General features: G+C 46.9%; 1 protein-coding gene across 1 annotated transcript in view; it reads left to right on the top strand.

Annotated features, from left to right (window-relative positions):
* Positions 1-4483: 4483 nt before the first annotated feature.
* Positions 4484-18198, top strand: part of LOC126521246 (leucine-rich repeat neuronal protein 1-like) — a 156935-nt gene continuing 143220 nt past the window's right edge. Inside the window, exon 1 of the mRNA XM_050169892.3 lies at positions 4484-4895. The gene's annotated coding sequence lies outside the window, so the exon portion shown is untranslated. The remainder of the gene's footprint in view (positions 4896-18198) is intronic.

The raw sequence follows: 18198 nt of genomic DNA, 5'->3' as shown, positions 1-18198 counted from the left end.
TTCTGGTTTACTTTGAGTGCCGCGTCATGGCGTGTGTTGCACACCCGGAAATTCCCAAGCTATGAACAGTAACACTATACAGCGTGGGATGCGGACAAAGCCTGACAACATGTAAGTGCTTTCCTTTACTTCCCAGGCAACACCAAATGCTAAAATGTTTCTCACGTGGTTGTGTCGCCATGTGAAACGCACCTGCAGCACACTCTCGCCCTGAGTGCAGTGCGGCTGTTACGCCGTCTTAACAGAGGCACTCACGCTGAGCTGGAAATACGCCAGAAATGACGCTCCACGTGCGAGCTCGCCGCTTTGTGCTGCGTCAGCGCATGGAGTGGCAGAACAGACGCGATGAATTACAATGTGTCGCATTTTGTCTTTGTGAGTTCTTTTATCTGAGCGAAGGAGGAATCTGAAATTGAATTCCGAGGGACGCCGCAGTGGGGGGACTGATCACTTGAGGCTCGTTAACGTGCACCTAAACCCAAGTACTTGAGCGTCATTGCATTTCGCCACCTTGGAAATGTGGCCGCAGCAGCCTGGATCGAACCCGTGACCTCGAGTTCAGCAGCGCAACGCTAAAGCAACTGGGCTACCGTGGCGGGTACGCGAGGTATATGTCGGGGAGAGTGGTGCTCGGGTGTTTTTCTTCCCTCGCACGAAGCCCATCGCATTATTCAGCAATGAAACTCCACCTAAAACAAAGTCAGCTTTTGATATCATGTGTAATAATACAGCGATGTGTCTCAGTTTCTAGATGCTATTTTTCCAAGATCGGTGATCGTGTTTGAATCAGTGAAGGTGATGCGCAAGGGATTTGTCTAATGTTTTGGAAATATAATAATTATCCATGTTTTGCTTTCACATGCTACCACTACAGTTTCTTTTTGTTTAGTTTTTTTTACTCTTTATGTTCCAGCAGCAAGAGCAAACAGTTTAACACTCGCTAGAATAAGATAAAATAGCAAAAATTAAACACCACATTCTCAAGTCCCTACGGGTGTCTCGTAGGTTTTAACTGCATATGCTTTCTCTTAAAATATGGTTGTTTCTTTTGTAGAACAATACGCACTGCGAGGCAAGAACAGCAAAGTTCATCGTGATTAAGTCAGGTAAATGGCTCTGGAAACCTGGAATTACCTGTACAATTACGAACCCAAACAACACCCCCGCAATGTGCTGGAGGTGAAGATGTTTATTTATTTGATCGGCGCTGAACTTGTCCCAAATTCTCGTTCCCGCTACTGGCCTCCAGTAAAAGTTCTCAGGCGCGCCCTCTGTATATCATTCCCTTATCCGGTCACTTTTGTTGGCCAATCGATGTCGTTGAACATTCCCGCACAGTTATTTCTTGCGATTTTAGAATATATGTGGGATCAGATCGACTTGTTGCACTAAAAGCGCGAAGTTATACTTACTGCAAGGACCTGAAACTCTCGCTGCCATTCGTTTTTATGTTGGCAGCCTTCCTATAACAGTGAGCGTCACTTTCATGCAGACTGAGGCTGTTCGACAACTTTTCAACTGTCGGGAAGCCTCTAAGTTAACAAGAACACTAAAGGAAAAACATTTTACGGCTGATCGAAAAGCAGCAGAAAAGGGGAAGAAAACATGAATACAAATGGCTGTCTTACGCAGATAACTTGCTGCAAACTGTCACTTCTCTAACGCCTGCTTATACGTTCTCTCGTCAGCATGAGATCATCATTATAAAAGTAAAACGGATAACAGATTCCGTTGAACATCGTTATGAATACCCAGCCACAAGACTCCTTACATACGATCCATATACGTTTAATAACTCTGAAAGGTTGCGTAGCACTGCGCACGAACACACTTCACCACGTTCGTGTGTACAGTCCAATCAAACTTGCCAAAAGGTGCTATTCCACATATGTGAAGAGAGGTGGATATGAGAGGTAATATAAAATATTACATGCGCCACATTGCAGCAAATGCAGCCAATCACATCATTCCTGGATCTCAGTATACGTAGAGATTATTTACTCAACTTGAGAAGACAATTTACTCTACTCGCTAAAAAATATTGAAGGTTTATAGTTGCTTTCTACCTTACCGACGTACTTTTGGTAACTTACGTAAAGAACCGTATGCCTTCGCACGATTGAGACAATACTTCATTCATTCAGAAGCACCAGAAATTAGTAACCACACTGATTGCCAATAAAGCGTCGTCAGATATCAGCTGCTGTCCAATACCTCATTCATAGTAAAAACGTTGCTCGTCTCTCTTTCTCTCTCTCCACACACACGCACGCACGCACGCACACACACACACACACACACACAAACACATATATATATATATATATATATATATACACGCACACACAGGGTGTCCCAGTTAACTTGGACCAAGATGCTTAAAAAATCCAAGAGCTCTAGAGAAATCGTACCGACTGCATAGTAGCGGCAGTCGTATGTACTTGCAGCCAGTATTTTTTTCATCACGAAGTATTAATTAGTTCTTAGCGTCTAATTAGTGAACTTTTATTATTGCTTGAATCGCAAGCATAATAATTACAGTGTTGTAGGGCACCTTAAATAACCTCCGAATCACGCACTTGTTTCGTGTTGAAGTGGTCCTGGTTGTTTCTTCCAAGAAAAAACAAAAGCCCACGAAATTCGCGAAATGCGAAATAGATGCGAAGCCGCACGCCTCTACTCAAGCGCCTACAAGCAACCATTGAAAGATATACGGCTGCATTCTCTTATTGCCGCATCGTACAAAGCTCCGCTACGCTTATCAATGCGTCAGCGGCGTGTTCTCTTGATGCCGTGACCATCACATAGCGTGAAGCCCTGTGTCGAGCTGCCGCCGCTAGTAAAGCAGTGTATCCGTGGCTATTCGCTTGGGAGCGCTTGAGTAGCGGCGAGCGAGCGCGTATCTATTTCGTATTTTGGATGTTTCGCGCCCTTTTTTTTTTTCTCGGAAGAACCAACGAGGCAAAGCTGAACACTAAACAAATGCTTGATTCGGAGGTTATTTGAGGTGCCCTACAACTTTGTAATTGATGTGTTTGCGATTCAAGCAATAATTAAAATGTTCCCTAATTAAAAGTGATGAATTAAGTAATACTTCATGATGAAAAACATACTGGCCGTAAGTATGTACGACTATGGCTACTGTGCAGTCGGTACGATTTCTCTATAGAGCTCATGGGTATTTTTAAAATCTTGGCCGAAGCTTTTTCTTTTCTTTTTTTTTTTTAATCTTGGCCGAAGTTCACTTCAACTCAGACATCCAGCCGGTCTACACCGACGTGAAGCGTCTCATCTGGTTCGATTATGGTTTGGAGTTGCCTTCACGAATGCCTACTCAGCCCTAATTGGAATGGTTGATAGTCCTGCATGTGATGTTTGCGGATGCGAGAACATTGAACACTTATTGTGCCAGTGTCCTCAATTTCAAGCACAAAGACAATCTTTGTCCAACACATTGAGGAAATTAGATGATCGTCCTCTGAGTGAACAGACGTTACTAGAGCACCGTCCCGACCGATCTTCGGCTCAGAAGGCAGTGAAGGCACTTTTATGCTTTCTCAGAACTTCTGGTTTGCGCGAGCGTCTTTAACTCAAGTGCTGTCCGTATACGTCTCTACACCTTCTCTCTCCCTTCTCTCGCTTCCACTTCTCCCTTCCCCCAGCGTAGGGAAGCCAACCAGACTATTCGCTGGTTAACATCCCTGCCTTCCTATATTACGCTCTCTCTCTTGGCCGAAGTTAATTGGGACACCCTTATATATATGTATATATATATATATATATATATATATATATATATATATATATATATATATATATATATATATATATATATATATATATATAGATATATATATATAATTTACGTTTTCTCATAAAAGGCATCAATCACTGCATGATATGGAAACGTGGTAAGCCAAGAGCACAGACATTGAACAGTGACAAATTAATAACAGCACCTGGTATTTCTATTCGCATCTTCTGCCTCCATTCAGTTTTTTTCTTCGTCATTGGACTGACGTTAGGTAACGAAAAATGTCCAGCACCACCTAAAGATTTCAACATCTACTTCATATTTATATTCCGAAGGCTGTTTGCGAAAGCGAACGTGCTCAGATAACTTTTTTTCGCGGTCATAGCGCACGGCCGCCGTCGTAGAGGGCATAACAACTGAGGCCGCCCTTGCCTGCCTCCTTTTTTTCTTCTTCATCCCGTAAAGCAGGCACGTGTCGCGCGCGGACAGCGGCGAGCCGCTCATCGCGCGCGCGCCCGCGCCGGACACCGAGCTAGGAGCCTCTCCCGCATCCCGCAGCCAGGCAGCGGATCAGAGGAGGAAGGGAAGCCGGCGGACAAGGGGCCAGCAGCTGCGAAGAGCGCGCCCCCGTTTCGGGACGGCTCCCTCCTCTTGGCGTCGGGGTTGAGCGCATGCGCGCTGGAGGCAGGCGCGCACTAGCGGACGTGGAGACGAGGAGCGTGGGGAAATCGATCCCGGCCAGCCCCGAGAGTGGGGCACAGTGCGCCGTTCGGTCTGCACCGCGCAGGGAGCACGGCAAGGCTGCGGCGGCTGGGCGCTCTGCCGCGGCGGCGAGCGACGACGCGAGGATAAGAAAAGAGGCGGCGCGCCTCCCGCGTGCGAAGAACACAAGGCGCCAGGGCCCCGCGACGAAAAAAAACGGCGCCTCCCTGGCGCGGAGCGCGTGGCTTGGAAACCAAGCGAAGACGCCGAAGGCAGGCTCTCGCCGCTTGCCTCTTTGGTCGTCTGCTAGCACGTCCGGGACGAAGACAACGTCCCGGCCGGCTTTCCGGGCGGCGGCATCGACTGACTGTCTGCACACGCAAGCGCCCCGGGACCCCGCTCTCATTTGTCTTCGACGGACCGGCGCTGCCGCCGCATGGTAGGTGGGCACCGTAAAGTTGTCTCAGAGCGCGACAGCGCGCGAAACGGTACGCTGATTGGGACGCGCTCGCAAGGTGCGTTAATCGGCAATGAATGTCAGAGTGAAGGCCGCTCACGTGCTCCCGTTTCCCAATGCGGACGGTTTCGCAGCCACGCCTTGCCCGCTGAAGCGTAAGACACGACATTCCGTTAACGAAGTTCCGGTGGCTACCATACAAGGACAACGCCGTTGATTTACAATCGAAATTGAAGGACACCAACACTATCGTAAGCTCTATCTTGGATGCCAGGCGGCATTACTTTTCGGTTGAGGCTGTAGGTGTCACCGGTGCATATTGTTCGATTGGGTCAACTGCCTCGTACTTCATCATTTCATACTGTTTGGGTTAAGTTTCGATTTACTGTGGTAGGCGCACGAAGATACAGTCTTTCTTTCCCTGTTCATCGCTCATGACCCGAGAACCAGCGACGTTCGCTTAACATTTCCGCAGCACAAAGCAGTGAACGCTGTTAACAAAACACAGGGCTCTTGAGATTTCCGATCAGACGTCGCATAAGCTTCCCCATGATGCACTGGCATCCAAACCTCCGCAAGTGGAAAAGAAATGTGAGATGACTCAGTATACGCATGGCAGTAAAGCATAGCAACGCCGGCAGTGAGGCCACTTCGACACCTATACATTTTTTCGTCTGATAGGCGCATCTTTTATTCTATTCCCCGCTTACTGATGCGCCTAATGAGTATAATTAGGGCACAGGTCAGTGATATTGCGCAGCCAGATATTCTAGATGTCGTAGATTGCTCGTTTTCGCATTGCCTCCGCGCTGCCGGCTGTGTTTCTTGTTTTTTTTTTTTTTTGCATAGCCTACAACACTAAAAAAAAAACGGAGCTCGCATTCAGAAGGCATTCCGTAACTGCAACAGTTATAGAGGCTGTGGTGCATAGACAACGAACAGGGGCTTTTCCGGAATAATGTTTTTTTTTTTTTTGCAAATTCTGTGACACAAGTTCGCTTCTCGAGCAAGAAAGTTTTGGTAAAAACAGTCGTGTTTATAAGAACAAGCGTTGGGTGAATTTCTACGATATGCTAGAAAGGAGATTTCTTGAGTTTTGGATGAGTGGCATTCTTCACCCGGTAGTTAGGATAAAAATAGACGAATGCGCTATTTGTTTGGACGGCAGAAGTTCAATATATGATTCTTGTATATAGCGGTGAAGGAGAGCAACTGTTTACATGAGATTAAAAAGGAAGATTGGCGCATTTATTGGTGCTGGCTACTTCATTTCACAGGGCAAGCGAAAGTAAACACACGAAAAACAGTTAAAAACTATGCAGACAATGAAACATCGCGAACGACTGAAACTTGCAGCCACGAAATAACTTTTTTTTCTTTTCATTATTTCAATTTTACGTGGTTCTGTTAACGACCGTCAGTTGCGATGTTGTAAGCGCTTTCAATTTAACAAGGTCTCTGCTCCGGGCGCTCGCTGTTGCCCGCGGGAGACATTTACGAGCCCAGTGACGTCTTGCGTAAACAAAAACGAAGTTCAGCCAGACACCGTTTTAACAAACTTTCATGTTCGCTTAAATCGCGCGCCGAACGAACCACCCGGGTAATCGCAAAGCGACGGCTCTTTTCACGCGTTTAATTCACGTGTTTCTCCAGTGGAACGCGGGATTCCACAAGCTCTAGTTTCTGTGTTGCATGGAGCACACATTTTACTTACTGAAGCATACATATACGCACGCACAAAAAAGTGATAAAAAAGCATGCTGTGCACTTCTGACCGACTGGATGCAATCAACATTTTCCAGCTGCGTGCAACAGGGTCCAACTGCAACGGGATCGAGAGAATGAGCGGAACATGCCGTACGAATAAGGCACGCAATGCAAAGGAAAGTTGTTTGGGAAAAGGTGGTCATTAAACAAAAGAAAGTTATATAAAAGGTATTTGTCGTGGTTACAACAATCATTGTGGCTGAAGCCATGCCAGCCGCTCTGACACTGTCTAACTGATACACACAAGTAAATAACAACAAGTTGTACCGCTCTGTAAATGTTTTCTTTGTTTTTAAGTTCAGGAGCACTTAAGATTTTTTTCTCTTCTTTGGTGCTTCTTTATTTCAGTATTTTTTACAGATTACTTCTTCTTTGTTTGGCCAGAAGCAAAAAGACAAAATGGACCAATAGCACGCTTACTGACAGCAATATAAAGAATATTGAATTAAAAAAAAGAAGTTATTGTTTCGCTAAAACAACAATCGCTTAATAATATTTACTGCCAATTCGCAATATTCGCGTGCAAATTTCGCTCTTCAGAGTAGTGATTACAAGCCATGCCTAATTTTCTAGCATTCTGCCGACAATCATCCCTCAATAATTAAAAAAAAAACGTCTCCATTTTATTCTGTGAAACTGGATGTACAGCGAAGTTGTTTCCGACGTTAGACAAGCACGACCGACGGTAGACAAGCACCACCACCACAAGCGACGTTCGACAACCACAAACTGCTGACGTAATAATTTTTTTCGTTTTATTTCAACTAGAGGCGAACTGCTTCGCTGGAAAAAAGTAAGCCTCGGTCTCGTACGTTAGGCTGCACAACGACCTATTCAATTGTTTATTCGCAAGCATCGGCGTTTTACTTAATTTTCCCGTAACCACCACCAAAAGCATTTGTGCATTGAAAACATTCAGTAACCGTTGCCAATGGAGCATTGAGACGCGATTCTCAACTATTGTGAAGCCAATAAAATTGAGTGCGAAGAAGGAGAGACACGACTGCACATGGACAGGACGAAGGCTTCGCAAGTATGGGAAAACAAACTGCGAACGAAGCACCACGCAACAGTTCTACGGGCTGCAACTGAAGCGACGACGAGCAAATGACGCGAAACCGGCGCGAGAAGCGCCTCACTCCGCGCGATGCAACGAAGATTGAGACATTCTTTTGCCACCGTGACTGGCACACCTTTGTTCGCGCAAACCGTGCTCAATAGAGTGCGGCTTGCGCAGCAGCCGCATTGGCAGTCATCATCGAAAATTTCTGCAGAGCAAATAGTACTCGAAGAGAAGCAGGCGGTGCTCTTTCTTCCTGCTTTATCAGCGAGCGCCGATTTGGTTATTCAAAGGCACGAGTCCCTTGCCTGTAGCGCGTGTAGTCTGCGCACATTCGCCAGAGCGCGCCGGTGTAGCCGTAGTTGCTTCTCAAATTTTTTTGCACTTTTCCCTTTTCTATGCAAGCGCTCGAACCGAAGCGCGCAGCAGCGTGGAGCAGCAACTGCAGTCTTCCGGTCGCACGAGTGCGGGTTTCCCGTTTTTCGCAAAACACGCGGTGCTTCTCTCGGCACTGGCGCCGTGATGCGGACTTTCTTCTGTCGACCGGGCTTTCTGGAAGTCGCTCCCGGTTTCTGTTTACTGGCTGCAGTGCTTCACCGAGCTCAGAAAACAGTTCGAAAAAGAGCAATAACAGAACTGCTTGTGAAGCGAGACGTTTGTCACTAAGTCAGTCACCGTTTGTGTGACGTCTCAACGCCATGTATTCGTGCACCATTTGGTCTGTAAAAATTGAGCTGCGGCTATTATTATTATTATTATTATTATTATTATTATTATTATTATTATCAGTAGCAAAAGCTTCACCCCCGCCTTCGTACAGTAACGCTGGAAATATTATGGCACAGGCGGCTGCAATTAAGAATTACCGAGCGTCCATGCTTTTTTTTTTTTTTTTGCTGGACAATGAAATTGTATGATCTCAGCAAATTCCACACCGGCGTCCCACGAGCAGCCACAAGGGATGTTACAAAGCAACGTATATTTATTTACTTATTTATTTATTTATTTTAAGGCTTTACAGCAGAAGGGATACATCAAGTTCATTAGCAACAAGCATGTTTTATATTTGTTTTTGTTTTCATTTAAAAGGCGAAAAAGACTCCATTGATGCATACAAACATATATGGCAAATGAGTCCCAGTCTTGAACAGTGCGAACAAAAGAAAGCATGACCGAAAGCGTCTGCTCTAAAGGGAATTTCACTAACTTTCATAGTTTGGTCCTTTCTTCTTAGCATGGAATGTGGCTACCCAATTTACTTTTCACAGTCTATTCCTGTCATAGATTCATAAATATTGTGAGAGGAAAAGTGACTTTAGCCTTTAATCTTAGGCTCCTTCTGCCATCTTTAAATGGTTTTCATTGCAATTGCCACGATGTCTCAGATAGCACAACCTCCTCTCTCGTCATTTGCTCCTCTGCACTTTAATTTCCTCGTTAAGTGTCTTCGTTGCACGCTTCAGCTCGTGTGCGCGTGAAGAATACGGCAAACGACTGGAAGCAACGGCGCCTGCGACCAAACCTGCCATCACCCGCGCATATTTGCACCCCTATAAACCTTTCGCTGATAGAGAGTAAAAGGCTTTGAGAAAACAGTACTCCCTACTTTTGTCAGGTTCAGAATCACAAAATACATTTTGAGAAATGGGTCCCTCAAAAGATCAGTGGCGACTTGCACGAACATTTAATAACGAAAATAACGAATTTAAGAACGCGTTCTAGTGCGGACGAGGAGTTGTTTAGGGAACATTTAAGAACGCCTTGTCAAATTCGTTATTATCTTCGTAATTAAATGTTCGTGCAACCCATGCCTGGTCATCAAAGGACTCTCTCTGTAAACTTTATCAGGCAGTGGACGCAATACACTGCGCGTAGCTTCAAATATTTCGAAAAACGCTGAAGGTACACGACAGGCAGAATTGCTGTAGGATGATTGCCCGAGCATGGCTGGAAAAGTGAGTTAGGTCGGAATCCAACAGTTGTGGAGTAGCAAACTTACTGCGGAATCGAAAAGCTGGGTTGAAATAAGTAATGACGAAAGGTGCTCAGCGAGTTTTCGCAGCCGGAAGTGCCTTGCGCAAGAGAACCACTGTGGTATGCTTCCGAACGCACTAAATTTATTTAAAATTAAAATTTACTTAAATTCGAAATTTATGAAAGAGAGGTAAGCTCATACCCACATGTATAGCACGCCACTCCTGATATAACTAAGCATGAGGGATGAAAGAAAAAGAAAACACATGCACACACACGCACACAACAGAGAGAGGGAGTGAGAGAGAGTCGGCTATGGAACAGATCTTATTTGCCAACGATTGCTCATCGTGACTGGTGAGATTGGGAGCTCATGACATCTGGCCAACCCAACCAACTTCTTTTCAAGTAACCGTGTTGTACTTACCAATCGACCTTGCGAACGCAAGGCGCGTAACCGTCTAAAAAGCAGCTACATATACACATTCTATAATTGCACGAATAAATATGACAGGTCTCTCGCAAGAATTGTCTAGCATTTCATCAGAACAGCAGACCTTTTAGACAAAATAAGAAATAAATTCAGTCCACGTCTCCTCAGCGTCCTCTCAGACATCGGAAATATATACCAAGCAGCCAGAGTAAAACCGTGTAGTACTTCCATTGGATGCTCGATCCCTTACATCTATTTCTCCCCCCCCCCCCTTTTCTTTTATTTCTTTAGCACGGCGAAACGTTCTAGATCCGCTGAAAAAGGTGACTGCGGAAGCCCGTATTTCAACACAAACAATACTCGCGCTGTTGTAGGCGCCGAGGATCGCGCCGTGGATCAGATACCACTGACAAATAAGGCCGCGGGCCAGCGAAAAGGCTGCGAATGCACAGTCAAACGAACCCAGTGGCGCGATATCCCAGCCACGTCAAACAACCTAGCACGAGGGGAACAAACGGAAGGGGGGAAGAAAAAGAGAAGAAAGAAAACGATTTCTCTGCTGAGCGGCCAGAGGCGATCACAACCTCTAACAATGCCTTCGACAACAAATATAAAGAAGCCAAAGTGAGGGAACGGATGGAAGACGTGCGGCTCAAGTGGACTGGGGGACGTGAGAGACGGAACAAGAAGAGTTACTCGCTAGAGAGGGGATTGAAATAAGAATGGACAGACGACAAATGCAGGGAAACAAGCAAGGCAGCGCAAAACAGAGCAACAACGAGTACGAAAAAAGAAGAGGAAGAAGAAGGCGAGCTGTTAGTGCGGCTGCCGCGGCGCCGGCGCGACCTTCCCCAAAGCAGAAAACGAGGTCGGCCGCACAAAACAAGTAAATCTCGGCCCAGTAGCAGAATCCCAGCAGCACCCCGTGCTGGGCGCTCAATACTGGTCCAGAGACTGCGGCGCACGGTTCCGACCACCAACGGGCGCGGCCGCCGTCTTCCTTCGTTCGTGCGCCCAAGTCTTTTATTTCCGCGTCCTGAGGGGGAGGCCAGAGTAATAAAATTACGGCCGCGCGGACTCGGTTGTCCGCGCGTTCGCCTGGACGATTCGCTTAGCTCTGCCGTGAACGGACGCAGTGAGGGTGACGCCGCTCCTTCTCGCACAACCTCTCCGGTCCCAGGTAGTCGCAGGCTCTTCCGCCCGAGAGAAGTTTAAATACGCGAAGGCCCCTTGCGATGAGCCCGGAAGACGAAGAGGCTGCCGCCGCGGAACTACGCAGGAAGGGGCGAAGCTGAACTTCCTCCGATGCAGCCCTCCGAGATAAGGAAACAGCGTTGCGTGGGTGTTGGTTGATCTTGAGATGACCAGCTTTCCTGCCCGCCTGTGGCAGAACTCTTCGCACAGAGAAATGTAGTGGTGTATCCAAGATATTTTCTAGCAAGTGCGCTGCCGCTGCGGCGTCACGTTCCTTTCCGCCAATGAACATGTCCTATTTATCATGAAAACAGTTCGATACAAATAAGAACTCTGAAGTCAGAAGTGCTTGTAGGCAAGGTTAACCTGGCGCGGTGAAGTGTAAAAATTAATTCAGCTTCTTTCCATTCTTCTCGTAGCATCATCGTTCACGGCCGGTGGATCCCGATTGTAAGAACGGAGGAGTGTCGCTCGGACCACTGAAAAAACGTGAAAGAGAATAGCATCTAAATGGAATCGTTACACTATCCCATTATTGACGTATACAGCGCGGCCGTGAACTCCTTACAAATGTTGAAGGGCCTCTCATAGTCTCGTCGTGCAGAACAGGCGTCGCAAGCTTTACCGACATGTTAATTTTCGGCAAGAATTCGTCTTAGCTTACGAAGTGACGCGACAATAGACAGGAAAAGCGGGATAACTTAGCCACAACGCGAGCGTGAAACGCGCCTTCAATGGAACGGTGACTCCTTTCTTGTGCATCCGAAAAAAAGGAAGCCGATATACGTGCACAATGTTTTTACCATGCATAACAGTCTAGAACCAAACTCACATGCGAGATTTTTCTGTGCTCTGGAACTCGGTATTAGGACAACAAATATAACTGCGTGTTTCACTTTGATGGGAATATAGACAGAGTGATAAGAAGTGCCTGTATTGAAAGCCATAAGTGGTTGTACATAGGTAGACCACGCTAAAGTGCAACGAACTCATCTCATGGGGATTCGAAAAGTATTCGTTAATCATACCATTCACGTTGACGTTGAAGCCCTAAAACATGAAACAGACGTGCGGAGGCGATTGCCCGCGCCTTTGCTTATCCTTTCTCACTTCCAGATTTTTTCTTTTTTTTTTTCATTCTCACAGGCATTGCTCTCTCCAAGAAAAGACATATTTCGAATTTGCGCGATTCAACTTGAAACGGTTCCTAACGGATTTCCCGTTTTGTCCAACATTCTTGCGCATAATCTATACAATTTCAGAAACGCAGCACAGAATTCCCTATTTGGCCGTGAAGTTTATTGGTGAATTTTATCGCCTGAGCGCAGATGTCATCTTTCGTTGCCATGTTAACCAGTCGCAAGTGCACTGTCATTAGTAGTAGACGAAGCAAATATTTGTTCAGTAAACCATTCGTTTCAGGTTTGTTTGTTGATTTGCTTATTTATCTTTGTGTTTTTTATTGTAAGTGAAATTACGTATTGATAAGCTAACTTAGTTATTTCCGCGGAAAGAGTTCTTGCAGCAGCCACGTATTTTTCCTTTCGCATTTGAGGCTCGTCAGTGGTGAAGTTGTACCGACACCCAGTATCAAACTTTAACTTGACTGTTTCAATATCAGTTAGTGCCCTGTGTTTTTTTAGACAGTCTGCGCTGAAGCCACGTAAATAACATGTTCAATAAAGTTACGCCGGACATTTCCAAACAAGCCAGTATCGCCAGTGATAAATATCTTACGTCGAGCCCCTTACCACACATTGGAAAAGATAAGAGTGAGAAAGTGGGACAAAAAAAATGCTGGATCTGCCGTATTAGAGAGCAGCTGCAAGCATGAAATGGAAACCGGGGAAGCAGGTTGGTTGCAGATTATACTAGCCACAATCTTAATATGGGTATAGAGCATGCTCGCATCGGCGCACCCCACCACACCCTACCGCGCTACACCGCACTGCACCATGCCATATTGTGCGCTGGTCCATATGGACGTTGCCAAGCTAAAAGAAGAAAACCTGCTGAAGGCGGCGCGACAAGCAGTGAAAGACGCCAGGGAGACAGAGCGCACTGCCCTGCTAGAAGGAAATCGCCTGAAGGAGGCCTCACGCAGCGTGGCGCCATCTCTCGAGATGACGCGATACCCGCGTCACGGAACTCGTGGACCCCTGCCGTTCAACGCAGGCCACCCTTTCTCAGCGTCAAAAGATGACAATGAAGTGTACGGTGTCCTGTATCTGCCTTTTGAACATCGCTTATTAGAAATGACCAATAAAACTTCAGCGTACGAGAAGTTACAGATTGAGTGGCATTGTGAACAAACATTAGAAAGAACACGGGAGCACAGTTTTCTGGAACTTGCTTGGGCAGTAACGGGCGTATGTAATGCGGTCCTGTAAAAAGGGGTTGGGGACCACAGAACGCTTTTTTTTTAACTTTGACTGGTTCCCCGGATGATCTCGTTTTGTTCTCGCAACTTGCCCGGATGTTCTCGTTTTAGTTCTTGGTCTTCTGGCTCAAGGTCACTTGAAGGTCATCGACAACGGGACCTAAAAGCATTTCATGCTTTATATAAAAAGCCGTATCACTGCGGGGCGTTGCTGTGCGTTTCTGAAGCACTGAAATGAATTAAGAATGAGTGGTACGACTTCACCCTTCTAAGTTCACATTTTTTCGGCAATTAATGCACCTCCCCTAGTCCTGCCATATGCGTGCTCTGAGACATGCGTACCAGATCACCTCGCTGAAATTATTACCTCTGATAGCTGACATATTTTATCTCAGCGCATTTATTACTGCTGTAGAAGGGCTCTATAACAAAGTAAGTGAAACTATGGCTTAGATATTCGACAGCCTGTTTTACAGCAGTCTCTGTGGACTTTTTGCTGTGTCTTTAGCAGGCCGGCGCTGCACTGCTATACAGGTGAACAAGTATAGGCGCTCACAATCCTTTTTAGGGCCCAAATCATCAACACCTCGACGTACAAAATATGTGTCATCTATGGCTGCAATTACTAGGACCGAATAGACACACGCAATACTTGACGCGAAATCTGTCGTATACACAAAGCCCAGCATCCCATACACAAAGGAATTGTAGTTTTTGACAATCAGGCGCCTTGCGACTGCCTGGGAAAAAGAAAGTTCGACAAGAAAGTATATGCCATGTTCCAACAAGGGTACGCATGCAAACCGTACGCATACAAAGGACAAAGCTCACAGAAGCGGTAGTAACCGCCCCAAATGCATCTTTCTCAGTCACTTCCAAACAGCCAGGAGGCGGCTCCTGTTTTGCACTTACATCCAAGCACGGCATGTGTGCAATATCGTAGGCGGGCAAACACGCCCACGGACCACACACTCGGCATAAGCGCATTAGCAACACTCAAGCAAAGAAAAAAAATTGTATATGACGTACAGATATCCATGTGCGCGCGCACACACCACTCCAGCGCTGCATTGCATACATACGCGCACACACACACGCACGTACGCGCGCACATGGCTGCGTGTGCGTGCGGTGGCATTGTTTCATTTTGTTTGCGAGCCTATTGCACCTCCGGGAGCGAAGAAGTCTGCAAAGCGTTTTACGGGTCACAGAGGATGGTTTTGGCAGACTCAGCTTGATCCCACAAGCGATAACGGAAGGAACTGAGGCATGGAGTGGGAGAGAAAGTACGAGAGCGTCCCTTTGTGCCTGCGTCTTTTCGGCAGTGCTTGTGCGTGCTCCTTGGGTGGACAGCCAAGAGGCGTTGAAATACACAACCTCCAACCGTGGCAACGCAGAGGTCTCCTGTGGACGCGCGTCGGGTGACACATCCTCGCTGCGGCAAGGAGCGCGGCCGCACGTCGAGGCGTAAAGCTGCGGCCAGCTTTCCGCAGCTCCGCTTGCTTGCCTCCATTCGATCGCCCTCTTGCGACGCCTGGGCGGTGCGCTGCTCCGAAGCGATGCGCGACGCGAGGAAGAAGCAGGAAGGCGAGAGAATGCGGCCTTCCGCTCTGCTTTGTTGCGTCGTCGCGCGGAGGGGATTTGGCCGCAGAACGCCGGGCCCGCGGGGCGAGGTTCTGGGGCAACGAGGCGCTAATTGAAGGCTTGGGATGCCGATTCAGCGCGGACCAGGGGCCTCGGGACGCGCTCCGGCCTGCCCTTGCACCCGAGGAGCAGCCGAGCGGAGCTGATTAACTCACGGGAATGCGCGCCCCCCGCGTGCGTGCGTGCGTGGGCAACGAGCTTGCCCCCGTCCACGTCCCCTGGCACTTACCTCTCCGTTTCATAATGAAAATCCGCACAACGCTATCTCTTCTCGCGGAGAGTGTTCTATCTCCTGCACGCTCACTTCAACTTACGCGCGGGAAGAAACGAGGAACATATTTAGAACAAATACAAAACTAATCCACCATTATTAGGCTAATAACTCAGGACAGGTTCCGAATTCCTGTTGGGCAGTGGTCCTTCATCGAAATTGCACTCGATACGAAAAGTTGATGCCCTAAACTTACAGGGCAGGGAGCAACACGGAGGCTGAGAACGCTCAAGCGCGCGTTTTTCAGCAAACTTGCGCCAAGAGAGCTTGTTGCAACAGCGTGGCTCTGGTATTATTATTTTTTTTCTGTTGTGTTGCAGTTCTCGCTCAATATGTGATGCATGTAGAAAGACTTTGGCGTAGGCAGAGAAAGACAATGTTGGGTAGGCAACCAGCGATCTCTTTGACGCTACCCGTCCAGTAGGCATGAAAGCTTTAAGCCCAATTAGGCAACCTTCTATTGCGCGTCTCTCGCTCTTGAATTAATCACACGCTCTGGCCTTAAAGGCAGCTACGCTTACGAGGTGTTGGCTCTTGCAATAGGGCAGTTAGAATGCCCGATGCTACAGCGTGTGCGCCGGTAAAAATGCTGAAGGAGAAAGAGACTGTACGATATTAATGAAAGCGACAGACCACGCGAAATATGTGCCCCATATGAATGTACCAGGAGTTGTCAATCATTTCAGTTCTTCAGATTCCTGACCGGCCTCCTAGGCTAAAAGCTGTAAGAAAGACTGGTGGGGCTGCATTTATGGACAACGCAACAATTTAATAGTTTGCGATAGCGCATTCGAATAGGTGCATACTTCGCGCCTTCCTCTAGGTCCATTTTTTGTCTTACCTGTATCCTCTCTCATCTTTCAATTTTAATGCTACTCGCAAATGTTAGTCAGTCCGGTTTACTGCCTGCCTAGCCTCCCCGCCTCTTGTTATCTATGTTACCTTTCAGTTGTCGGGGATAAGAAGAACGGCAGAAGGCAAAATGCAAAAGATTGATGCTTTATTTTTCTTACTTTTCATCGCAGAAGACTTTGAGTCAGGTAAGCGCATTCCGAAACAATGTTGCCCGTGAGGCGCGTAATCTTCCTGGTGTAAAAGCAACGCACAGAATCGACGCGCGGGGAGAGACCGCAGAGTGAGATTGAAGATTGAAATTGATTTATTATTGGCTAAAGAACTATATTCTATGTGCTTCACGAAACGCATTCGAAATACCTAAAGTATATAAGGTAAATGCGAAATGCTATAATTAAGTACGTGATTTCATCGGTATTGCTATCACACAGGCATAGATTTCAATATAACTCGAGGTAGAAATTAAGCAAATTATTATGCCAGAAAAATCCGGACGAAATCAATAAATCATCTCTTCCTCTCTATGTTTAAGAAATATTGAACACGTATTGAAAGATACTCTGTGACAAGAAAGAAAGATAGTAGGTTTCCATATAATAATTCGCAAACACGTGACAACTTTGGCAAGTTCGTGAAAACAGCAGCAAACGTTTTATAACGTGCACTGCCTTCTGGGTAACTGTGCGCACAGCATATTAACGCTAGCAAATACACATTGCACGAAATAGTTTTCTATTTCGTCAGATCAGAGGCAAGAAGCAGGGCGAGTTAGCATTAGTATAAGACCGATGTGCTCGTTCTCATTCGACATATATTAAATATTTCAGCTGAGTTGCCTACAAAAGGCAACGCAATATCCGTACTGCTTCCTGTATAAAACGCGCCTCTGAAATAGGTTCACTCAGGTTTTCAAGTCAAAGAAAACGCTTCTGTAAAATAAAGGAAGGGAACAAGCAGAGCTAAAGGTGGAAGTCGTGTTGACCACGCCATCTTAATTCTGCTTTAAAGGAGATATTTTTCGGTTCTCATGAATGCATATCTTTAACTTCTCTTGACTATCAACGCGGCTGAAAAGACTTTTTCCTTAGGTTTCCGACATTCGACAGAAGCGAAAATTCTCTCAATTGCTTGGCGTCTTCTTGATGATAAGGTAATTCCAGCTGGAGTGGATATTGCTTCGTGCCTTACATAATCAGTTGAGTGCGAGCGCTGCGAACAGTCTATTACGCTGTTCCATAAAGCAGGGGATTAAGAGAGTTTCGCTGCCAGGGAAACGCTCCGACTAATCAGATTATCTGTTGCCGCTGCAGCACGCGCTCTGAGAGCCCGAGATCAACCGTCTGAAGCGGGCTTTACTATGGGGGCACATATTCGCTGCCTAAAAAACGCACGCCGGTGCACGAGAGCTTGCACCGTCTCAGCTGTGTTTCGTGCTCCGGACGTGCCTATGGCGCGCCGTTCGCTTAGGAAGCCCTGGCTCCCAGCTTCTCCTATGTGGCGGTCCTCTCCACTCAAAGCACATTAGGCGCCATGTCTTTCTCCATGAGCTCTTAAACACGCGCACACCACCATGTTAGGCCAAGCACGCCCGCCAGGGCCGAATGCGCGTCGCGGAGGGAGTCACGTAATGTCGTGGCCGCCTCTAAGACAACCGAATGGCTCGACCCACCAGTTCCCCTTCGGCTCCAGACGCTGCGGGACGTGAGA

The sequence above is a fragment of the Dermacentor andersoni genome, chromosome 6 (genome assembly GCF_023375885.2).
Source record: "Dermacentor andersoni chromosome 6, qqDerAnde1_hic_scaffold, whole genome shotgun sequence".
NCBI lineage: Eukaryota > Metazoa > Arthropoda > Arachnida > Ixodida > Ixodidae > Dermacentor > Dermacentor andersoni.
Note: the sequence above shows the minus strand (reverse complement) of the source record. Positions and strands in the feature narration are given on the sequence as shown.